General features: G+C 46.7%; 2 long non-coding RNA genes across 2 annotated transcripts in view; both read right to left on the bottom strand.

Moving 5' to 3' along the window:
- LOC126635329 (uncharacterized) overlaps window positions 1–25,921 on the bottom strand; it is a 494,663-nt gene that overhangs the window by 343,719 nt on the left and 125,023 nt on the right. The gene's annotated exons all lie outside the window — the stretch shown is intronic.
- Window positions 496–11,917, bottom strand: LOC126635330 (uncharacterized). The gene is made up of 3 exons (XR_007627671.1): window positions 11,475–11,917; window positions 7,838–7,915; window positions 496–6,154 (listed from the first exon to the last, which is right to left on the bottom strand). It is a non-coding gene; the product is annotated as an uncharacterized LOC126635330 (long non-coding RNA).

Here is a 25,921-nt window from a genome sequence, read left to right on the forward strand (position 1 = left end):
TATTTCTGCAGCACAGCATCAGTTACTGTGATGATTCCTGAAGCTCTCTGCACCCTCAGCTCCTGTAATTCATAGCAAATGGGACATCTCTACCAATGGGCAAAGACAATGTGTTATTCCCTGCTCAGAATGAGATGCTGATGGCCACACTGCCCCAAGTCTCATCCTAGCCTGCCAAGAGGAGAAGTGCTGGGCTCCCTACTCTGGGCAGGACAGCCCCAGCACACAGTGATGCTCATCAGCAGTTACTGCTGCAGGCAGAAGACACAGCACCTTGAAATGGTTAATTCCCTTTCCATAATCATAGTTGCCATCACATGAGCCTGATTAGCATAAGGAAACAGAGGAGAAATCAAAACACGGAGAAGAATTTTCTAAGAAACAGATTTTCTCTTCCCTTAGGAATTAAAGAACAATAAAAGAACCCACGACAGCAGCTCTGCACTCACCCCTGCACACAGTTACTGTGTGCTATCAGTGCTCGCAGGAGTCGGTGAGACATTTCATCTCTTTCCTTGGCATGGGCAAATTTCTTAATAGGATGTGAGCTCAAGTCCCAATAACAGACAAAACACACTAAGCATTTTTTCCTTTGACATTCTTTCCAATTATATTTTTAAATCTTCTTTGGATTCATTACGTTCTGTAATCTTGCCAATTTGCATCATTTACTGCCATGCCTTTCCTTTGGAGGCAACTCTCCTTACACACTCACCGCTGTCAAAGGTACAGAAGGCAGAAACATTCAGGTCATCTCTCCAAAATGGTTTCCAAGGCATTTACTACTCCAGTTTATTTTGCTTGCACTCAGTGAAGAGTTATCAGGAAGAAACATCAATAAAATGCTACTGTACAAAAGCATCTCCAAGCAGTTGTAGCTATTACTGTCTGGGCTCCATTGCACTCACACCCCACTCCATTATGGGAAATTACTTCTGCTTTGATGTACACACTCAGTAAATGAAGGGCAGGAAATCAGAACCCGAGGAGGACACAGGCTGTGCCCCTCATGGCACAGGGCAGTTAATAAGGATCACTCAGTCCTAACTGCAGAAGACGTCTCGCAGCTCCGTAACCCACTGCTTTGGACACGCTCCCTGGGAGATGGTCAGATCAGGGGTTTACTTTGTCGAGGCACTGTTACCACTCAGCCATGGCAATTAATGCCTGTAAACAACTGTATTAATTTAGTGTTGATGGCTACTACCAGCTCTAACTGTTTAAGGTTAAAATGAAATTAAACACCTTTAATAGATTGCAAAGAAAAAAATAAAATGCTATTGACAACCCGCGAGTTCTCCAATGCCAAACACAAATTATGGGCACGACCTCTTTCTCTTTTTATTAATTGAATGCTGAGCTTAAAGCACAGTCCTGGTAAACATTTCCAAAGTCACTCCAACACCAACGCTGGGCGGGCTGTGCAAGGTAAGAGCCGAGAAAGCAAATGCACTGCACCTCTCGGGGTCCATGTGGTTCATGCCAACCCCATGTTTGATGCTCAACTATACTGAGGTCACGTTTCATACATTTATTAATGTACCCGATAAACTGCTGGAGTGTGGCAGACGATCACAAACAAGATGAAATATTTACTGTTCTCTTTAGAGATTGGAGATGGGAAAGAAAACACTTTATTTCACTCTTGTGGTTCCTCCCCATCATTTCCATCCAAAAATCACTATGTTTTTCTGGACGGTCCTTATACAAAGAAGGCTGGATTTCTACCCTGTGCAAAAGACACCACCACCTCTGTCTCCAGCACTGGCCAAACCTCTGGATTTTGAGGAAAAGCTTTCAAGTAGATGGGAATTCTCATTTCCCGCAATAACTTTCTAGGACAAGGGTTTTGTAGAAGCAAGGATTTAGATTAACTTCTAATTGCCTCAAAAAGTCATTAAAAAATTACAATACATCCTTGTGCTTGTTTTCACTTGCTGATTGATTTCTGCCTTTTAAGATGACAAATCTTGACATTTCTAAGAGCATACTCCTAAGAGTTAAGATAATGAATCACAGCATCACAAAAGCTGAATTTTATTGTTGTAAAATACCTGTGTGAGGGCAACACTCACCTATAACCATTGAAAGAACATTTAGAATTCCAGAGTGGTATGGGTTGGAAGGGACCTTAAAGCCTATATTTTTCTACCCCCTGCCATGGCAGGGACACCTTTCACAAGTTGCTCCAAGCCCCATCCAACCTGGCCCTGGACACTTCCAGGGACAGGGGTGGATGACAGGATGTTCTAACATACCCCTCCTAGAAGTGTGCATGGAGATTCGTCCCTGGAGTGGTGACACCGCTCAAGGTCACATCTCAGGGCTGAGCCTGCAGACATTGGTGTAACTTCAATCTCTACTTGATAATTAGTAAGATGGCTTTGAAATTATTGACTTAATAAGTAATGTACTATAATTGTACTTAGGACTACCGATGTTGTGTAGCAGATAATTCTGATTAAGATGCTTTATTCTAATCATTCTAATCATCAATTGAAGAGAGTAATTAATTTTGTATACATTTGGTTTGCCATCCTTAATTCTGTGGGACAAAGTTGTAGAGGGGCTCATTTACACTTCTATAATCTTTTAGACATTCTAGTCTAAAGTCTAATTTTTAGACATTCCAGTCCTAGACCAAATCTGGGACTAGAATTGGATCCAGCCACACACAAATTCCTCTCTGAGAAGGGGTTTGGGAAGCCAGGGGGTCCTTTTTGCACCTCATGGCTCAACTGGAGGGCATCTCTGAAAAATTTTGGATGAAACTTCCATTCTTCCCATGACAGAGCTGCTTGACTCTGGCACCAAGGACCTCTCAGTCCCAGCTTTGCCCCCTCACACTGAGTGGTGAATGGTAGGAACAGCTCCCATCCTGGCTGCATCCCTCCCTCCTGTGACCTAAAAGCCTGGCTACTCCTGTTTTTAGAAAAGAAATAGCCCTAAAGAAAAAAACTACATTTCTGATTAGAACTAAGAGAGCCATGGTGGTTATTTCTGTCACAAAATGAAGGCAAAATCTGAGCTTGTGTTCCTCCTCTCAGGGCAGCAAAAGGTCCGAAGTCTGCACAGGCTGGTGAGTTGCAGCCAACACAGAGACTTCAGTCTATGCAGGTTAAACAGGGTTCCCAAAAGTACCTGCTGTGCCCTGGAGCAGTGAGCCTCAGGATAGTGCAGGCTGTCCACGAGCATCACTGTTTCCTCCCTGCAGCTGGAGTTTATCACAGACTGTTTGTGGAAAACTGATACAGGCTGTGTTTCTAAAGGCACAGGGTGCCAAGGACACAGGTGGCTGAGGCCACTGTTACTCTGCTGTGTGTGTGCATTAACGTAGGATCAGCTTTGTCTGTGAGCATCCCAGGGGATGTCACTGTTTTCCCAGTCCTCACCAGGACCATCATTCCTCATGCACCAGTCCTCAGTGTCCCAGCCCAGGACCCCACTGTGTTGTACCCTCCACATGCTGATGGAAAGATGGACCATAACCACCTCCTCGGGACAGGGATAGACCATAACCAGCTCCCTGGGACAGGGACAGAGCACAAACTGAGATAGAGCAGATGGGTGACCAGCAGACAAGATTATCACAACCAGCCCAGTCAGTCAATAAAACCACCCAATCCCTCTAAATTGAAGAACAGCCACAGAAGCGGGGCCTCAGGGACACCTCACTTTGGACTCAGATGAATTCCTTCTCCTCTCTCCCTTTCCTCCAGCCACATCCAATTCTGTCAGTCAGGCACTTCTCCTGCTGCTTTGGGAAGGCACTGTTGCCAAGAGCACACAAGGCCCTTTCCTCATCCTCCCTGAGTAGGGGACTGGAAATGGAGATAATTATAGGAAAAGGTTTTCAAACACACGGTTTGTAACTGACACATGCTCAGCTCTTGATGTGTTCCGTGCCTGTTCTCATTAAATTTTATACACAGCAAACCTGAACAAAAAGCTTGTGCAGTGTTAGGGAACAATGATTCCTTTTTGCCAGTAAAGAGGAGATTTATGGGGAAAATCACTTGAATCTGACAGTCACTGACATCAGTTCTTAGTTCATGAAAAGTGAGTGGGACCTGATGGATCCTCTTCTTTTCATCAGAAAGCTGCTGTTTTTCTTGTCTTGGCTGAGAGTGGGAAGTGAATAATGAGCATATTGCTGATTAAAAAAACCCTTACCTTCAACTTTAGCCAAAATTCTTTGCACTTATGACATGAACCATTAAAAAAATTCTGATTACGCACCCAGAAGCATTTCATTAGAAACATTTTTTCAAGCACCTTTCCTGAAAAAAAAAAATAATTAGAAATCCCTTCTGTGAGTGCAGCAGTCACAGTAGGGAGGCACAAAAGAGGCTGATTTTGAAAAGGTGTCCCCCATTGTGCTCGAGTGAGGTGAAACCTCCACCCCAGTGTATCCCCATCCCACAGACAGAGCCCAGCACCAGAGCATTTGCCCAAAGAGCCACTTGCTGGTGTTTAACACCTGTGCAGGATTCTCCCTCCTTCCCTTAACAAAACCTCTCTTGGTGTGCTGCAGAAGAAGCTTGAGGGACAGGGCTCTGAGCAAGGAAGAAAAGGGCTCTGAGGAAATTGCCTCTAACAAACCTCCTCCTGTGGAGCAGAGCACCTGAGGATAGCATTCCTCATTCCACCCTGGTGAGCAGCACCGTGTAGCTTCCTGGGAGCAAGAGAGCTTTATTTCACCTCCTTCTGAAGCTTCTCTGAGAGCCCTGACAGGAGCAGGCAACTGCTTCAGCAGACCACAGTTCTACTCCCTGGACCACCCTCTTCTCACAAATAGGTGGGGGAACAAACACAGGGACCTGCTGCTTTGTAGTGATCCTTCCAGACTTGTCCCAATTAAATAAAGGTCAGCTCCCGAGGCCAGACAGCTGGTGGTAGGGTGAGAAGACAAATCAAAGCACACTGTTGTCAGCACACCAATTCCTCCCCATTTATTTCTGGCTGGTTTCCGAGCAATTTACTTGGGGCATGGACAGAAAGACAGCCACATCCAAATGGAGCTGTTGGAACAGCTGCTGGGTTGTGCTTTCTGACTTCATTCCTAGAAATGGCTTTTGCAGGAGGAGCTCCACTTCTTTCCAATTATACTGACAATATGTGCCAAATGAGCTGGATTTTTGTTAAACTACATTGTATCAAAAACAAATTTCTCCACTGTATTCCTGCATAGATTTGGTAGAAACTCAAAACACCAACCCAGTTTTATAGGTGAAAACCACCTAAAACTCCACTTTGTAAAGGCTTTGTTCAGGGTGGAGAGTCCAAGCTGAGCACTGCACACTTCCAGAGCCACACAGAGTGTGAGCATTACCTTGAAAAGTCAACTCCATACCCCACCCAGAGAGAAGAGAGCAAGGTGGAAGGAAGGTGTTACTTACAGTCCTGAACCTACCTTTCTGAATTCATCTTTAGAGACAGAAATTAATTCCTGAAGCTCCTGGTCCTCATTCACACATCAGAATCATCATTTCACCCCCTTTCTACACCAGACACTACCAGATCCTTCCTGTCATTGCTCTAGTGGCCATAATCTCTTGGACTAAGTTCTCCTGCAGTATTTGGGGACTTTTCTGAGGCTAAAGGGAGATTCTGGGATGTCCCTGGAAGAACTCTTTGACAGTGATAGGAGCTGTAATGAAAGACTGCAATCCACAGGAGCACCCTTTGCCCTCTGTCCAGGGGATGTGTTGGCAGGGATGTGGCTGCTGTGCTCCAGCTGGCCTCAGGACATCCCAAAACACTCCAACAGGAGCTGCAGGGAGGAGCACCTCCTGGCAGGCTTGGGCATTTCTTTACATTTTAAATAGTTGCACTTTAATGCAGCAGGAAAAAAAATCAGAAGAACTGATCTCATAGAAGATTTGAACTTCTCTGGTTTGATGCCTTGATTTCAGAGTCACTGGAATTCTTTAAGTCTCCAAGGGAGGTAAACAGCCCCTTTGGTCACAGTGCATTCCAAGCAGCAAGGCTACCAGAGCTCAAGAAGCGTTTGGGTGATACTCTCAGGCACCTGGTGTGACTCTTGGGGATGGTCCTGTGCAGGGCCAGGAGCTGGACTTGATGATCCTTGTGGGTCCCTTCCAACTGGGCATATTCTGTAACTCTGTGAAATGACTTTGTCTTGAACTCACACCTGCTTGGGGCAAACACACAATTTGTCAGTTTGCAGCTTGCAAAAAGTACATATGCTTTATATACACATAAAGACATGGGCATGAAAAAAGTGTATGTGTAGTGGCCCTTCTGCAGGAAGAGCCTTAACACACCTGTGACCTGTGACTGACCACTGATTGTTGGAAATAGGAGGGGTTTGGGATTCAGTAACAGCCTTCTGCACCTCAGCAGCCCTCATGGTACCATCTTGGGAGCCCTGCTTGGCCCAGACCACCCCACTGCCCCAGGAGGACACAGCTCCCCGGGCTCCTGCCTGTGTGTGGCTGTGCCAAGGGGATGGACTGGGCAGACCTGCACCTACAGCATCCCCCAAGAGGTGGAAGATCTCCTCCTGTGCCTCTGGACTGCCTAAGGACAGGCCCATCTGCCGAGGAACAGCTCACGTGTGTCCCATTACCACAAGAGCAGAACACTCAGCTCCAGCCCCCTCCACCCGCCGCCAGGAACACGGCGATAATTGGTATTTTCCTTCGGTTTTACATGAAAAGCTTTTCAATAATTTTGTGCAATATTTCAGCTCAACCAGGAGAGGGAATGTATAATTTATTTTGTTACTTGATAGAATTAGTTGTTCTTAGCTTGCTGTGGCAGTATAAACTGTGAATGCAATATTTTCTAGTGTCCCTTTTCCATGAGATTAGTAAATTTAATTTGAAATTCTGTATTCACAAGTAGTGCACTGGCTGAAGGCAAGCTGTAGAACAGATGACAAAGGTTATTACATTTTTTAAATTATATTTTAAAGATGTTTAATAGCTGTGGAGAAAAGACTTCTATGGAAACGGAAATTGGCAGATTAAAGAATAAGTTTCATGAAGTTATTTTAAAAACACATGAACTTACTTTTCCTCTTACCCCTTAAAGGGCCAAGGTCTGGTTCTCCAGACCAAAATCCTAATTTAGACCAGGATTTTTCTGAATTTCCAATTGTATTCTATAAATTGATTACAAATGCAGATATAAAGTAAACAGTGGTTAGTGATGGTCAGCAATTCTCAAATACAGCTTTAAGAGTTCTTTTTCTTGTTACCAACATTAAAATTTAAGTTGGGTTCAGAACACATGTGATGTTTTTCTGCTTCTGTTCAACCCAAAATTTACGCTTCTGAGAGCTAAATTCTGCCTTGGTCTCGAGACAGTGATGTAAACAGGGGCAAAAGCCACTCCCACACTGGGAATTTACAGCCTTATCATCTAGTCCTCAAATGAGTGGGAGTTTTCTGCGAGTGTGAATTAGAGTAAGACTGAACCTGGGGGGTTGCTGTACACAAAATAGAGCCCACCCACTCCTCCATAGGCTTCTGCTGCTCCTGAAAAGAACAAATTCAAGTAAAAGCCGATGTTTTCTGCTGAAGTCAGCGGGTGCAGCTGAAAACACAAAGGAACAGAACGAGCTTCAGGAGGCGACTTGCTGGTTTTCACCTTATTTTCCAAAAGCTTCGCTCTCACATTTGAGAATAAATGATAACAGTGAATAAACGATCAGAGGAGCTTTCAGCTTCCCACGTGGAGGTAAATCCAATAACTCACACCCAGGCCGGGATCCCGTCCAGCTCCTCATCCCTGGGACAAGCACCAGCACAACCAGCACCCACCCCAGCCCTTCCCTGCAGGTCTGAGCCTGCCACCAGCCTCCCGGTACCTGTGCCCTCAGAGGGTGCTTTGTTCTTCATCACTGTCGGTCTGATATCCAAAATTATAGGGGACATCAGCTGAGAGCCTGCAAGAGAAGAAATGTGCCTTTTGGGGCAGAGCATATTGGGAACCCTGCCTGTTAAGAACTGCTCTGGCTTCTGTCAAGGCTCCTAGTGTTTAATTATGCGAATGACTCAAATAATAATAATACATTTTGTAGCATATCAATAACTGCTCAACACCCCAGCCCCTCAGAGCAAGATGACTATTAGGAAATACAAGATGAAGTGGGGACCTGTGGGACTTCTGTCCTGGCCACTACATGTTCACAAAGCACCCCAGGGAGCATGTCCCCTCTTCTTGGTGTAAGCAGTGGAAGAAGTGGGAAGTTTCAATCAAATCACAAGCAACTGGTTTTACCCTCTTCACATTGAAAAGCTTTTAAATTTTCAGAGGATGGTATCCAAAGGAAAGTACTTTTTTAGTTTGGAAAGCTGCCCTAACTAGCTGAACCTAAAGAACAGTCACAAACATGTGCATCCCACGTAGCCACTAACCTTACAAATTGACTGCTGGAATTTACATAAATTTCCATTTTCTTCGTCAACTTTATAGTACATGTTAAGCTTAAATTATAGTTTCTCTTCTAGCATTGTCTGAGCCAAATACTGCTATCAATTGATTCTATAATTACCCCTTTCCTCTCTAATTATTTGTGGGAGTAAGGTACAGCAGGAAGGGGACTTTCAAGTGATAATGCAAAACATTTCCTACTCGTCTACACCTAATTCATAAAAAGGTCATACAAAGGTTTTACAACTAAACTCAATTAAGGATTAAAATTCACACAAATAGCTCTTCTAAGCGAATCCACTGATGTTTTCATCTGTAACACCCAGAAATCTGTTTGCACCAGGTTGGAGACAGCTCTGCTGCCTTAGGGCTGAAGGAGAAGGTGTCTCCTCATTCTCAGTCCAACAATGGCCAAGGCCAGAGCCTGGCCCCCCTTGCAGGGAACCCTCCTCCCCACACACAGGTAGGCACTGGGGGTCCCATCATCCTGCCTGAAAATCAAGTTCAGAGGCAGAGATGCTGAGCTGGTCCTAATAGCTAGAATTTCAAACCTTTAAAGGCCTGGTGAGAAAAGCCAAAAAAGAAGTATTTTTTTATATGTTTTAAAATACCAGGCAGATGTCTGTGGTGCAATAGCCCCAGATTCAAATCAGCATTTCAGGTGGTCCAGCCAAATGAGTCAAATCTGTTGGCATCAAACTTGGACAGTGAGCGCAATGCGGCTACATAATTAAATTCAAAGTGCTAAAAACGTAAAGATACACTTAATGCTGATCAGCACCACTTTTGAGGTTAAACAGCCCTGATTACATTTGATATTCTATGTCTGGATAGAAAACCCCACAAAACTGGCATATACTTCATTTTATTATGAAATTACTTTGGATGAAGATCTTTATAGATGAGATCGCCCCAAAAAATTGGTTTTGGCAGTGAATATGATTGAGGGAGGGGAAGGTTATTTCAAGGTTCCCAGGTGACCCTGGTTTGATGCTATTTGAAGTTTCCATTAACAGCCTGAGAGTGGAAACAGTCACTGGCAGAAGTCCCTGGGAGCAGCCTGGCACCAAGGGGACAGAGCTATCCACCATGACCCCAGATCTCTGTGTTTGGCCATGACACTGTGACAGCTCTGCTTCCTCAGGTTGTCTCAACAAGCCTCAAGGCAAAGAGCCTCCTTGCCAGGAGTGGAGACAAAGCAAAGACAACTGCAGAAATAACCTGAGAGGTGGAGAAAATGCAGTACAGCCATGGACCTGAAGAACTGGGTGGGCTCTGGGCCTCCAATTAGAGAAGCAACCAAATTACAGCATTCATAACTTTCAAGAAAAAGCAGTGGGTACTGCAGCACCTCTTAGTCTACCTGTGAAAAGCATGGCAAAAGAAATTGCTGTAGAGAAAGGCCGCGAAAAACTAGCAGTTGTTCCCTATCCAGCAGTGGGAAATGATTGGAACAAAGTATTGGAGGAACCGCTGAGTCCCCTCAGCCTCCTGAAATCCACGTGAAGCAAGAGGTGAGGATGAGCACTGGTGGTGGTACATGAAGAGGCTGCGTGGAGCTTAATGATCCTGGACAGAGGTTGGAGAGGATTTGGTCTCCTCTGATCTTACAGAGACTAACTCTGAAATTCAGACACTATATCCCAGTCCTTGTTAGAGAGAAGGAAGTTGGTATCACAGGTTTGGGTTGGAAGGGACCTTACAGACCATCTTGTTCCACCCCCCTGCCATAGGCAGAGACACCTTCCATCAGACCAAGTTAAACAACTTGCTCAGTTCTCTTGCTGAGAATCAACCCAGGGCAGTGCCGGCTGGCATAGTCTGCAAGCCCTCCCTTCCAGGAGGAAGCTTTCTGTGCCTGTTTCAGACTAGGTCCTGAGCACAGACATGAAAAGCCATCCCCAGCTGAAAATACTCAAGTGTTCATCAGAAGAGGGCAATTGCTCTGTTGGAAGTCAAATATTCCCCTTCCCAACCCAATAATTTTTTTTTAAGCATCATTTCCTTGTCCCTAAATCCTGGTTGCTTTCCTCATTGAGGCCCATCTCTACACTCAGCCTTTTCCCAAAGCCATGTTGTTTGTTCTGATTAAAGTATTTCCCCCTTCCCAGCCTCAGAACACAATCATTGAAAACTTGCCCAGAAACCAGAGGAAACGAGAAAACCAAAGAGCCAGCATGGGGGATCCAGCCCCAGAGAGGCACCTTCCCACAGGTCAGGCGAGCACCAAACCCTCCTCATATGGTGGTGACCTCCCATCACCGTTGCGCCATGGGCTGCCACACCACCACTGCTCACAGCATGTTTTTGTTGATGTTCCAGCAGCAGCTGGAATTGTACATGGCTGTTTTCCCTGGACAACAGTTGTTATTTGATTCCCACAACTGGTTTGCTTTTTGCATTAGCCAGTCAAGGGTAGGCATGGTGGAGATATACTGCAGCTGAAGATAATGCTTTTCTGCTTGGATCACCTTCAAAAGTTGATGTTATTTAAAAAAAAAAAAAAGGCAACAAAAAACCATCCCCACAACCTTGGATTTGAATTCACATTTATTCATCTCATTTTTTAATATGAATATTTTTCTCCGGTGTATTACAAAAGGCCTCCTTACACATATCTCATTTCACAGTCCCCTAAAAATTCCCACACATCCTGAACAGAAGTTCTGACTTGCTTTAATCCTTCAAAATAAAACAGAATTTAAGATGGTCTGAAATGCTTAGCCAAGTTTGCTGAAAAGGATAACACGATGTTTCTGTGAGATCTTATGAGAGCATCGACACAAATGGCAGACGTTTCTTGCTGCTGGCTTTCTCTCAAGTACCAGTGGACTCCTGAGCCAACCAATAAGAAGATATATCCAATGTTGTATGTTTTCTTTAGTCTGTCTACCAACGAAAAGGGTTCTTTTAGTCAAGTATCCAGCTCTTTTTAGCACTGACAAGTTATTTCCATCAGTCCCTGTTTTCTGACTCCCGTAAAGCCCGAAAATGCAGATCTTTGACAAACATTGCCAAAACACACTGAGGTCTGAGAACCCCTGATGTTTTGGAGTGAACTTACATCTCACCTTCACACGGATCCTGGAGTGGGCTGGTTACTGAGGAGTGTGGGTCACGGGTCTTCAGTGCTCAGCAGACTGAACAGGTTGTCTCCTCTGTCTGTTGTTAACTTCATGGAGGTCAAACACAACAAACCTCCTAATATCCTCCAGGACACCTCGGCTGGCTATTCTTGATCACCCCCTGCCTACCTCATCTTCCATTAATCAGCAGGAGGAGGAGGTGGTCACAGTCTGACCACGCTTGGTCTGTGCAGTGCTCCTCAAGTGATAAATTATTGCTGAGCCAATACTCGACACATCCAAGTTGCAGAAGGTGGATTCAGACATTGTACTTCCATTAATGACACAGTTTGTTCCATCCAGGACTCATCATATGCAGCTTCTCACTCTGATATTTCATCAGGTATCAGCTTTTCATTTCCTCCAGAATCACTCCTAGTTAGTATGGTTCAGTCTCAGGAAACACAAGAAGTGTGCAATTAAATTCTCATTCGTGGCCTTGTTCCAACTCTTGCCTCTAATTTATTACCACCCCAGAGTCCTGTGCAGGCTTTGCTCTCCGGACGCCCACCTTCTGTCTGTCCCTCCGGTTTACAGGGGAGCAGCAGCTGCCCAAAGCCTCCCCTATTGCTCTGCCATCTGCTCAGAAAGATTTGGTCTGCAAACATGGGAATACCACTCCATGCCTTTGTTTCAAGCTGTAGGAAAACAATCAGCTTCTTTCAAATCCTAAATAATGGACTTGGTTTTAGGTCTGATATAGAGGCAGGGTTGGCCAGATCTCATGAAGGGTTGAAGCTTCTCTACTCCAGTAGATCAGTCCCCTGATCACATCTCATGGCATTGGAGACAGGATGAGACCCTGGTGCCATGTCCCAGAATGGGATGAGCACCCAGTGGGAAATACAGAAAGCAGGTTTTTCCTTGCTCATGCATGACCAATTTATTATCCATGAGGGAAGAGCCATCCCAGCCTCCTTTGAAAGCAATCTCCAAAAAAGGGCTCTGAAATCACCATGAAACCACAAGTCCACGGAGATGGGTTTTAGCCCCCATGAATACAATGAGCAAAATGGACACAGTCAGAGCCTGTAGGCACAGCAGCTTCACTGAAATTCAACAAGACACTATGGGATGGCATCCACAGAGCTGCAACTACAGTGACCACACACAGAGTGATAATCTCAGTACCTATCCAGGTGTTTGTGCCCCAGAACAGCAGGCTTGTATAGAGGTCAGGCCATTCCAGGGAACAAAGGACAACCTGGGTGTTGGTAAGAAGGGTTTGTGTGACCTAACTCAGCCATATCCCAAACAAACAAGGCCCTTGACATTTTAGCTTCATTTCAGACAGCACAGTATATCCAATCCAGGAGTAATAAATTCGAGTTTTAAACTTTCCCAAAATCAAAAGTTACCATCTTCAGAATCTGACTGCAGTTCCCTTCTTTCCCATCATTTCTCAGTTAGAGGTGGCATTAAGCTGCTTTAGTATTTTCGTCTCTTGGACCAGCGCTGCAGAAGCAGCTTCACTAGTGGACACCTCCACCCCCATCCCACCAGCTCTGGCTCAGAGATGAAGAGAAAGTTCAACACATGCTCCAGCTGGTTCAAAGCCTGACTACACACCTAAGTCATACAAGCTGCAATGCTGGAAATTCATATTATCACTAGTAGAATGCTGTCAGCCTTGTTAGAGGACTAACTCCTTCCCAAGCCCAAACGGCCTTTTAATACCCTACACCCCACCCTAACTCCTCCAGCACCATATTAATCTCATAAATCAATTCCACAGCTCAGATTTCTGAGTGCATAGAAACATTTCTATCATCCCATTTTGCTGACCTCCCCCATTATTCCTGTAACACCCAGTCCCAAGAACTGTCTCCTTCCAGCATTACATGGGAGCACTCAGAGCACGCCATGAAATATTAAAGGAGAATACCAGGACGATTTCAGGGATCTAGAAAGCCCCATCAGTAATGAGACGGCATCAGAGCTGCTTTCTCAGCTGAGCTCCCATCTCGGCTCTCACGGAGAAGCTGTACAGAGTGAGTCAGCTTTTCCTGGTAATTACTGGGAGGTTTTGTGTTCCAGTAAGCAAAGCTGATCTCTGCAGGAATACGCACTCTCTACTGGGAAGGACACTGGGGAACTGTTATTGTTGTTCCACCAAACAATAGATCCTTCAAGAAGCAAACCGACATTTTCTATTTACACATCTGTACAAGTTGCTGCTTGGAGAGGGAACTGCTGATGTGCCCGAGGCACGGCAGAGTTGGCTTGTGCCCTCACTGACCCAAACTGTGCATCATCAGGGAGTAGTTTGTGTTACAAGGGAAAATGCAGCTCTTGGCCCTTCCTCAGAGCAGGGGCTGGAGCCATCTTTGTTCTTGATACAGACTCCTCCAGCAGCCCTGCTGACCTGCTCCAGACCTTTGTGCTCCTGGTTTTATTACAGCTTTCTGGGAGCACAGAAGCTGCGTACTCCACAAACAAAGCTTGTGAAAGACAAGGGCTGAGCGCTGCGTGGGAGCAGATGGATCCAAGCAGTGGAAAGACCAATGCAGGACACCTTGCTGCCAGTGAGGAGGGGCTGCCCAAGGCGCTGCAAGGAAGAGAGGGATGACACTTCCACTAAAGGTCACCCAACACGGCCCAGAAGGACAGGCCAACCTTGGTGATAAACCATTTTTGTGCCACTGCAGACCAAGCAAGTGACCGGAGTGCTGCTCTGTGATAATTCCATGCTCCCTGCAGAGAGCTGCTCTTTCTCCTTCCCGTATCCTGCTAGGAACATCTCCAGCTCCTCCATTACAGAGCTCTCTGGAAGCTGAAGCTCTGCTGCAGCTCTAGCAGAGAGCTCTTCTAGTGCTACATAGGTCATGGCATCAGCTTCAATGCACAACAGATGGGCTCAGGACAAGCAGCAGCAGCAAGAAGAAACACAGTGAGAACCTTCCTGGGTGAACTGAAAATATCCTCACAGTAGCTAAAGCACATTTTGAAGGAGAAAGAAGAATAGCTTAATTCAAGTTGAACTGTGGCCGTGCACCTACCAGAGTCGCATGTCCCCCTGTGTCGACTTCATGACCCCAAAGGGCACCCACAGCACTCACTGCCCAGCACCTCCTGCCCACATCCCTTTTACAGCCTCCTGGAGGAAACAGGCTGATTCCCCACAGCTGGCCCAAGCCAGGCTGCCCCACTCAGCTTTGCTCTTGGGAGAAGTTCCTTTCCTTGCTCGAAGCCCCCTCTGTGACAGGCTGAGGCACCACTGCTTCCCCTCAGCAGAGCCTGTGGGTGATGTTTGCCTGGGTCCCATGATGATTTTCAAGCACATTGTTCCTTATCCACCCCTGGGCAGGTACAGTGTCTGTGTCCTCACAGCACAAGTAAGATCTCCTCTTGGAGAAAGCACCTTTTGCCTGAAGGCCTTGCCTCTCCACTGCAGATAATGAGGCAAAGCATTCTGTGCCTGTGTTCTATTTTAATTCCACTTTAATTCAGTTTTTATAAAGCACTATTTAAACACAGAGTTGCATTATTTATTTCTGAGATGTTAGGAAGTGCTTCCTTCAGTCCTTTCATGAAAGGGAACTTACATAATCTTCCAGATTTCCATGTTTCTGTCCAACTGCAAGAGACAGAGGTAATGCTGCTTATGAGGGTGCTTCTCTGCCAGCTCCAAGTTACTGCTGCCTCATTCCCATTCTCCTCCAGCTGTGCCATTCATAAAGGTGCAGATATGACATTATTTCACAGAAATTCATTGGGTAACTGAACAGTACCAGAGCATTGCAAATAAAGGTGTGTATTTGACTTTCAAAACCTGTTCCAAATGCACTGTGTTCCTATACAGCCTATCTTCCTTTTTCATATTGATGTCTTTCCTTTTGCATTTCCCGTTTGAATTATTATTGTGTCTGAGACATGATTTACATTTAGTATAGCTCAGAACAACAAAATGTAACATTATGTTATACAAGGCTAATCCTTCCTTATACAAACCTAATTCCAAAGAGTAGTGTGCACTCACTGATCCAATATGATCTAGGAAGGCAGGCTGTTAGATTTAAACAAGTCCCAGCCGGAAATTTGTTACAGGTGACAGTCCCTGGGCTGCTAAACACACACTTGAAACACGCTTCTAATGACAGCATTATGATCATGAAACGATGGTTAAGGAGTAGCTGACATTCTGTGACTGGGCTTTATGTTCCCTGGAATAGCAAGACTTTAATCATAGGGAAAAACCAGAAAGAATTTCACTGACTTACCTGTTGCTTGTGCTGCCATATGCTGAAAATAGAGATACAAAAAGATATGATGTTACATAAGTAAAGTTAAACTGGGGAAATCATAGAGTGGGGTAACAGGATCATACTGATATGCTCTTCTGAGAAGGATTGCCCTCATCTGAGGGACAGGGGAAGGGAGCTCAGCACATCAGCAGCACCTTAATGTCTTCTGCAAGGAGAGCAGCAGAATTCCCTCCTTACTCCCATCCAGGGCCTTTGAGGCTCATACCATACCCATGGTCAGAGGGACATGTCAGGCCAGGCTGGAATGCTGGAGGGCCATTTCTGTCTCAAACCCTGCGGGTGCTGCTCTGCAGCCTCCTTGGATGGGGTTCTATGATATGGCAGGTTTTGAACTAAACAAGAATTTTGTCTTCTTGTAGGAAAGCTGGAAAACCAGTAAAACTTCTGCCAGGTTTTCCTTACTCAGGTCTTCTTTTCCCATGCTCAGCCATTTCACTGAGAATGGAAAGTGGAGGTAAATTGCCTTTGTTTACAGAAAGAGCTAGTTACCCAGTCTGGTGGGTTTCTCAGCATTAAATTAACCACTCGCATCAGACTATCCTTTGCTATTGCTGCCCTGCCATCGTGAGGGAGCGGGGAGGGGATGCCCTGGACCTCTGCTCCCAACCCTGCAAGCTGTGTGCCCTCAAAATCTCCCCCAGGGTCTGGTATCCGTAGGACTTTCCCATCATCTATTCCAAAATTGCAGTGTTGAGATGACAAAGCACCGGCAGTGGAGAGCCAGGCCATGGCTCGCTTGCCCTTCAGAATTAAAATGGATGAAATGAAAGTCAATTTTTCAGCTTCCAAACAGTCTGTTGTAGGGGAAAACATCTCCACTCTACTTGACTCTTCTTATCTCCTTTTCATTCCCAGCATGGCTGGAGGATTTAACGTCTCTTGCTGTCTCTGGGAGCTCACAGAGAAGCAGCTGGTGGTGCAGCACTGGTGGAGTGTGTGGCACAGCATGTGACATGATGGGGAGCATCCTCCAGCCCCAGGACCTCCACTATGGTGGCCTCTCCACTATGGTGCTGCTCTCTGTGATGGGGAAAGAAGGCAGACACTCACTTATTCTGACAACTTCTGCCTAAACACCCCATGTGCAATGGTCACTGCTCAGAGTCAGAGCTCCCCATGGCCCATGGATTTACTCTGGTGATGGTACCCATTTGCACTGAATTCACCATAATCAGGGAGGGCAGGGCAAGGCTGCTCAAATATTTCACAGAATGCTGGAATGACATAGTTGTTAAGATTGGAAAAGCCCTCTGAGATCACTGAGCCCTACCATACCAGCAACACCACCATGTTCACCAATAAATCATATCTTCAACTGCCACATCCACATGTTTTTGAACCCTTTGAGGAATGGTGACTCCAGCACTGCCCTGGGCAGCCTGCTCCAATTCTTTACAACCCTTTCCATAAAAAGATATTTCCTAATATCTAATCTAAACCTTTCTTGGTATAACTTGAGGGTGTTTGGTGAGACCTCTGTCTTCAAGGGTTAACAGCCCAAAAGGTTTCTGCCCTGCCTGGCATGAGGGTGGCCTCTGCAGGGACTCTGGGCACCTCTCCAGGTGGAGCTGAGTGATTTTTGATAGATTGTTTTGAAATAATTATGGCTGGCTGGAAAACTGTTACAAAAAAAAATAAAAAAAGGAAGAACTTCATGCCTTAAGGCATTTTCAGCAATGTATGAAAAAAAAATATTAAAGCATAAGGAAGAAAACAAAAATGCAGTTACATACAGAAGCAGATACAAGTGTTTCTGTAAGTAAAATGAAAAATAAGGCAGGTGGTAGCTGAGGGACACAGAATAAGTGGCACAGGTGCAGAGCAGAGCATCACCTCTGCTGCCAAAGACATCTCTTGGTTGCCAAAGCTGACAGAAATCTTTGTTCTTCTCTCAACAAACCTTTTTCTCACTGAGGGGCCTTTGTCCCCAAACCCCCAACACATGCAGGCTCTTCTGCTGTCCCAAGGAGCAGCCAGAATTCACTTCAGACACACTTCTAAATGCTGTAGGATTCACCATCCCAGGGCAGTGCAGACCAACATGACCCTGGCAGGGCTGGGGGCAGGGGAACTTCCAGATGGAAAAAAATGGTGATGCCAGAGGCAGCTTTTGGTAAACAACATAAAGTGGGTGCCTGATCAATACCGTGCTGTGCTGACATCCCAGCTCCATCACATGCATCCCTGAAATATATCCATCACTATGGATCCCCCAAATATTAGGGGAAAAGTAATAGGTGACTTGAAAACCCTTTGAAATATGGTCAAAGTACCGGCAATGCATGACTGGTGATTATGTGCTCAGTCTGTGTAGTTGTGTGGTACTCATGATCTCTGGAAACCCAAAAAGCTCAACTGGAAGCTTCCCAGGCAGGTTTGTTTCACCTCATTGACTTAAACTCAACCTGATGCCTTTGCTTTGCATTCTCTCTGCAGACCTGTGTTGTGGGCAGCAATGACAGAAAACGTGGGACCAGCTACATCTCGTGTTAAAAATGGGTGGGAGACTCGTGTGTGCTCTCAGCTGCCACAATATACTCTTTGATGGGCTCTGTGCATGCCTTGGGAAAGCACTGATGCCAAGGTGCCCTGATGGGGAGGTGTTAGGGCCCAACAACCTTGCACTGGGTCATCCACTGGGAAGACCAGTGGCTCCGTTTCTCCTTTTCCTTTGTTTTTGGAGTCGCTTTGGATTTGTTCCATCATCAGACCTTTGCTAGGTTTGGTTAATGATTTCACGCTACAATGCCATCAAGTTGGAAATGTTTTGGCATCAAGCAATTGTCTTTCAAGGCCTTACTTTTACTGAAAATGAGTTCGTTAGAGCTGCAGAGCAGTCCAGTACACGCCCATTTGAAAGCAGAGGTGAGAAGGTTCTGGGTCGTGGTTTGCCAGGCAAACTCTCAGAGTTAAGGGCAAAAGTCCCAGCAGTAAAGGGAGTCATGACAGATGGCACCCACTGGGGTCTGCCACAGTGACTCCTTTGAAGGGTGTGACCAAATTGTAGTGATGCTGAGAACCAGTCATAGAATATGCTGAGGTGGAAGGCACCCACGAGGATCATCAAGTCCAACTCCAATGTTTGTGTCACACAGTTGTAATCATTAATTTAGTTGTATTTTTAAAAATTCTGTTATTTCTGATGGATTTCAAATGAATGAATAAGCAGGGAAAACCTAAAATGTTTAATGCTGTGGATTAATTAATTTTTTTTATCAAAGACATTTTTTGTTCATGCAGTTTAATAAAATGTTGTGGCAAATTGATACATATTAACAAACTCAAATATTTCAGATAATACATTCTTGTTCATACCAAAAGCCTTTTGTTCATTGAAAAAGCACATAATGGAAATATTTTAATCAGAGTTTTAAAATATCAAATGTCTTCAATGAAAGGTCAGGCCTCTGGAGCAAAGCAGGGAGCAAACAGCTCAGGAGGGTTAATTAGCAACAAAAGACTAAACAAAAGGAGTTTGGAAGATGTCTCTAAAGGAGAGAAGGCACTCTAGGATACATTAAGTGTCTGTGAGGACTTTGAAAAGCACGATGGGCTTTTTCCATAATAAAATCCCTGGTGCACCAAGATGAAACTCCAGCTCATGCTGTACTGCACATTCTTTAATGTAAATATGGGGTTGTGCTTATTGGGTCACTTATGCTTTTTAGCAGGTTCCTTGGAGAGCCACCTGAGCTGTCCCTGGATGGCTTGGCAAGGTGGGTACCCTATGTCCCATCTCACTGGGCAGTGGGAAACAATGCTGGATGGTGGGATGTGGTGCCGGGCAGTAGGAAGTGGTACTGGGAGATGAGATGCAGTGCTGGGCACAGGGAAGTGATGCTGGGTGGTGGGATGCAGCTGGGTGGTGGGATGTAATGCTGGGTGGTGGGATGCAGCTGGGTGGTGGGATGTAATACTGGGTGGTGGGATGCAGCTGGGTGGTGGGATGTAATGCTGGGTGGTGGGATGCCATGCTGAGTGGTGGGATGTGTTGGGCAGCAGGGGCACAAGGAGCCTCTCACAGTCACGGTGCAGGCACTGCCCAACCACAGAGCACTGGCCCTACCGTGGGTGCTTCCTGCTCTTGGAGTCCCGGAGGAAGAGGAGGCAATCCTGGGAAGCTGCCATGGCTTCACAGCACGAGGTGCTCTGTGGTGGAGGGGTGTGCTTTGATCCCCACCAAGGCAAGAGTTTGGCAGCACGGCTGGAAAGGAACCGTCATCCCCTGGTAGAGCTGGGAAGGGACCGTCACCCCTCTTGGTACATCTGACCCCTCTGACTCAGAGCTCACTAGCCCTTGGCACAGCTGTTCTTGTAGTGGTCTTGTAGGGAAATAATTAAAGACGAGAATTCCCTCAGATCCCTGCCCACCGTAGAAATCAGTAGGTCGCAGGAGTGCTGAATTTATTAAATTGTCTGTGAACTTTTTCAAAGATCGCAAGTGATGTGAGGAACGCGCACACCCGGCAGTGTCCATGAAAACAGGTACCGGAGCTGCCGGCAGCATCTGAGCGGTGTGTGTGGGAAAGGGGGTGGGATATCCGACTTTCAAGCGAGAACAAACCTGCCATAGATGCCTCACGTTCCTGATCCTTTCATGCCGTACATCCAATTAACCTTTCCTTGCCAAGGAGCGAGGACACTCTCCTTTGATTGGCAGTGCTTGTCCTGGTGCCGGTGGCTGGAGTTCAGAAACGCGGCTGGAAAATCAGGCTTTATTAATACACCATTTAGCACTTGAAATGGATTCCAGTGGTGTATGTCTAAGGCAGGAGATAATGCAGCATTTGTTACTTACTGACAGAATACAGAATTGGAATATATAGTGCAAGTCTTAATGTCAAAAAACCTAATGTGCCAGCAATTGAATTCCAGTGTCATTTTGTAGCCTCCCATCAGCTGCTCTTTTAGCGGGAGGAGCGGGAATGCTGCACCGATGCTCCTCTGAACACTGTAATGCACTTACACTGTGGAGGCAAAGCTGAGTAGAGACAGAGCAGCAATTTGATGTATTTGTGATGTGTGTGATGAGCGTTTGGTCCCCACCAGCATTAACTGACTGGCATCCTTTGGAGGAGAAACATATTGTCGGTGTCACTTTTTCTTTAATGAGTGCTCAGGCTTTTCCAGCCTAACTCAGCATCTCCAGCACCCAGTGAATTTTATCTGTATCTATATCCCTACTTAATTGAAGTAGCACAAAGATGGGGGTACACCACATGATGGACAAGAAGAACTGGCCTCAAATTGTGCCAGAGGAGGTTTAGATTGGATATTAGGAGCAACACCTTCCCTGAACAGGTTTTCAGACCCTGGATCAGGCTGCCCAGGTCAGTGGAAATCGAGCAGCAGGTTGTTATGTGGGGGCAGTGACTGATCACCAGGGATCACGAGAAAACTGCTGGGACAAGTGATTCCATCTTTTCAAAAATTTAAACACTTGTGCCCCAGCTTCTAGAAGAATCCATCCTCTCTCCAGGTGCCCCCAGGATCTGTAGATGCTGGCAGGTGGCGTGGTCGGGTACACTTGGATGTTCAGCTTCAGCACAGCCCCACTTAGAGCACAGAAAGCTTGGCCAGAGTCAGGCTCACACAGAGATTCATCCCAGGGTTTATGGCAGAAGCTTTAACTCTGAGTGGGCCACAGCTGTGCACTGGGTACTGGAAGGTCTAATATGAGCTTTACCCAGGGGAGATAATTAGTTGGGATACCCCCAATTGCCTGATGAATTTACATGTTTTCCAAATCTGTTCCCCATCCCCAAGCCATCAACCCTGTGGATGGTCCTTCCTGCCCTCCTGGAAGAGCTCTGTGTTTGGGGAATCTAATCCTTATTCAGCTGTTTTGAGAACAAAGGCTCAGTGAGCAGAATTATCTCAATGGCTTCAGAGCCCACATTAGCTCATGGAAAATCAGGAGTTCCTTTCTTCCCTCTCTTATAGAGAGGACTCCACTGGATTATCTGAAGAATGAGCAAAACAAACTTGGATAACAGGATGCGGAGGAGGAGGAGTGTGAAATGAGCAATGGAAAGCCCATCAGATAGCTGAGGCAAGGCAGTGAGCACTGGAGATAAAGGGGGAAGCACCTATTTAGGTGTGTACAATGATTTCCTCACCTCAGGAACAGGCCGGATCTATTTATCTGCAAAAGCGATTCATAGGCAACTCATTGTTACAGCAACTCTGTCAGAGGAGAGAAAATAATTGCAGGAGATAATTCCTTGCCTTGCAGCAGGATTCAGCAATGTGCTGGGCCCATAGGACAGGATGCTGAGGAAGGGAAGGCAGAAGGAAAAGCCCCAAGAAAGGCTGAGGATTCCACAGGTTTTGCCCCACCATGTTGAGCTACAGTGGGAGACTGGGGGGCTCCAGGGTGGTGTCCCAAGGGAGATGTTTGCCATGTGTGCAGCCCAAATGGTGCCAGAGGGATTGCAGGGGTTAAGGTAAAGGATAGAACTGATGGGGAAGGAAGAGATGAACCACAATGGGAACAGGAGAAAAACACAATGTGTACCAAGATGCATGGAAGCAGTGGTGAGAACATTGCTTTAATTAGGCAAGGCTTCAGCGCCCCACGCCTTTGCCAGGCTGGAGCTGCAGGGAACTGCGTGTGAACAGGAGTCCCTGAGTAATTAGGAACAAGAACAAAAGCTGACACCTCAAGGGAACTGAACAAGCCTGTGATTGGGCTCTCATTTACAAAGACAAACCAGCCCTGGCAGTGCTCTAGGGGCGAAACCCCTTTGGCAGGATGGGATGGGTGAGGCACAGGAGCCTGGCACAGCCACTGTGGCCAGTCCACACCAGCAACTCCACAGACACCAGCATCCGCACCAACACCAGCATCCACACTGACACCAGCACTCACACCTACACCAGCATCCACACCGACACCAGCATTCACATCTACACCAGCATCCACACCTACGCCAGCATCCACACCTACACCAGCATCCACACTGACACCAGCATCCACACTGACACCAGCATTCACATCTACACCAGCATCTACACCCACACCAGCATTCCCACCCACACCAGGACTCCTGTTCCCACCAGCACTCCTGTCCACAGCAGCACTCTTGCCCATACCAGTATCCCCTGTTCACACCAGCACCCCTCCCCCACCAGCAGCCAGACGGTGTCTGGTGAGCTGCCAGGGTAGGGCAGTGGAAAGGCTGTGGAAACTCCCAGAGGCATCGCAGGAAATCGTGTTTCCTGTGAATGGTGACAGCTTCTGCCTGTGTCCAGGTTTTCCCTCCTTTCCCGCCCACTGATCCTTCAGGAAGGATACCACTGGGCTGGAGCATTGTTCCCATCTCAGCATGTCAATACTGCCCAGGGAGTGAGGGGACACAGGGCAGTGTGGGAGCATTTCTCTGCCAGTGGCTGTATCCCTGCCATTGATGGCACTGCCTGTGGCTGCCTGACTCTGGCTGCCATGGGTGCACACCATCCCAAAGTCCCATCCCTGTTGAGACCCTGGACCAGGGCGCTTCCCTGCTCCTGCACCATGACAGTGGCACTGCTAGGGCTGACCCCCACCTCTTGCTGTGAGCAGTTGGGCCCTGCCAGACACATCAGCACTGGCTGATCTCCCCTCACTGCAAAGAGACAGTCACCCACTCTGGCAGGTTCTCACCACCAACTTTGGGATTTTCTAGAGCAGCCTCATTTCATTTCAAACAGACTCACTACATTGCCCTGTCATTACTGCCAGTGACAAGTGGATCCAGATGAGCTCAGGGTGACACTGCAGCCCTGGCCCCGTGCAGGCAGATGCAGAGATAATACACTACCACAGGTCCTCCAAAGAAGCAGCACTCCAAAGGGGATTTCTTTTCTCCTGAAAAACATCAACATTCCTGCACTGAAATGCAACCACAAGCTCGTGGCATGTTTTCCTGTATAGTGTGCCCTCAAAATGAGCTGCAAGAGGACAGGGCTGAGCATGTGCTTTGTTTCTAGACAGCTGCATTGTTCCAGTCGTGTGTGGAGCAGCAATTACACTTTCTTGTATCTCAGTCATTAGTCCCTCTCTTCCTCTTCTTAATTTATCAACTGAAGTTTTGGGTAGCTTATCTAGGCTCTCTGCTTGGACTTTTAGGGGAGTGCTGGGCATAACAGCCACTCCACTCATTCGTCAGGGATGTCAGGGATGGATACATACTCTGGTACAGAGTACAGATGGAAACCACAGTGTCAGGGACAACAGCATCAACCAGGGAGAGAACCAGGGGTCCTGCCACCCCTTCACCTGCTGGGCGTTCTCTCCTTTTCAGATGGTCCAACCTCCATTGGTGAACCTCTCTGGGATGGGAACAAGCCCGTGCTGGGGCTGAGCAAAGGTGGGTCTGGATGCACAGGGGACTGATACAGTACAGACAACCAACAACCCTTGCTGGGCCGTGGCACAGCCCGTGCATGGACACAGCAGGGAAGATGCATTTGGCCATGATCAGCTCAGCTGGGCTGTCTTCCTCCTCCTCCTCATCCCCTCAGTGAGAATATGTCCTGTCTGTGCACTAAGGAGGAGGGTACAGGTATCAATATTCATGTCCTGGTTTAATTTTAAACCCCAGGAAGGCTACAGAAAGTGTTGGCAATGTAATTCGAGGTAGGAAATGGGTATGAGTAGGAACACACACTCCCTTGGGACTTTTCTAATCTCCTCAAGCAAATAAACAGATGAACTCTACATGCAGAAAAAAATAAAAATCCTGCATTAAAAATAAAGCCCTTGAGGTGCAGCTGGAGAGACTGCACTGGGGAAAGTAAAATATCCTGTGGTGTTGATAATGGGGGCTGTTCCCATGGGAAGGGCTGCAAAGGGATGCCTCACCCCTGGAAGAGTTCAAGACCAGGTTGGACAGGGCTTGGAGCAACCTGATGTTGTGGAAGGTGTCCCTGCCAATGGCAGGGGAGTGGAACAAGGTGAACTTCAAGGTCCTTTACAACTCAAACCATTCTGTAATTCCATGAAATCAGAGAGGCAGTGAAAGGTCTCCCCAGTCACACATGCCAGGGAGGTGCTGTGAGCCAGTCCTCCTGCAGGGTGCCCCAGGAATCTCATGTGCTGCTGGTTCCATCACTGTACCTGGGCTGACCTGGCACCTCCGATCCTGCCCCTGCACCAGCCCCCTGGCCCCTGGGGTTCCCCACCATGGCACCACCTCTAGTAAACCCTGGTGCAGAGGGTTTGTGCTGAGCATTCCCTGGCAGGAGCAGTCCTGGCAACTGCCAGGAAAATGGAGCATTTCCCTGATGTGCAAGTGAAGGTGGAAAACATCTCGATTACCTGGCTGCCCATCCAGCGGGGGATCAGAGCGGGAGGCGCTTGATGGCTGCAATCTGCACCAGTGCCACAGCGCAGTGTCACAGGCGGCTCTGTCACCTGTGGGGTCCCTGATGTGCAGCTCAGATATGGCACATGCAGTGAGCTGCTCCCAGCCTTGCAGTGAACATGCTGATCAACATGACAGGGGCACCGTGAGGAAGACAGAACTGACTCTGAAGGGATGCAGTGGCAGTGAAAGGCAGCCCTTCCCTTTTATCTGCCTGCTCCTGACTTGTCCTTCTCTTTAGTCTCTCTCATTACAGTGCAGATGAGACCCAGCGTTGGGCTGAGCACTGATGAGCACAAGGCAATCACGACTTAGGAGAATTATAACAATAAGATGGGTATTTTTCTCTTCTGGTGCTGGAAGTTGCCTATGTCTGACTTTGCCTCATAATGAGTAACTGGGCTCCCTTCCCCCAAGCAATGACCAAGAAGCTCCAATCCTGCCTGTACTCCTTCCTCCTTCACATTTATGCTCACCTCCCACGAGACACAAATGCTTGTTATAACAGTGGTGACTCAGATGTGTCCAAACCTGTCCTTTGCCTTCAGATTCCTTGTCATTCATTAGTGGTGTCTGCAGATTTGCCTTTGGAGTCCTCTACTCCTCTTTTATTCTTCTTATTTAATGAGGCGCAAAGAATTGTGCAATAAAGGCTCATCAAAGCTGTCATTTATCTATGTTTTACTGTCTTTGTTATATATTAGCAATAAATGTCCTAAGGCTTCCTGTATATGGAGACATTTCTCCTAATTATTTTGTGTTGTTTTCTCCAGAATTCATT

The sequence above is a fragment of the Myiozetetes cayanensis genome, unplaced genomic scaffold (genome assembly GCF_022539395.1).
Source record: "Myiozetetes cayanensis isolate MyiCay16 unplaced genomic scaffold, myiCay2020 scf12, whole genome shotgun sequence".
Lineage (NCBI taxonomy): Eukaryota > Metazoa > Chordata > Aves > Passeriformes > Tyrannidae > Myiozetetes > Myiozetetes cayanensis.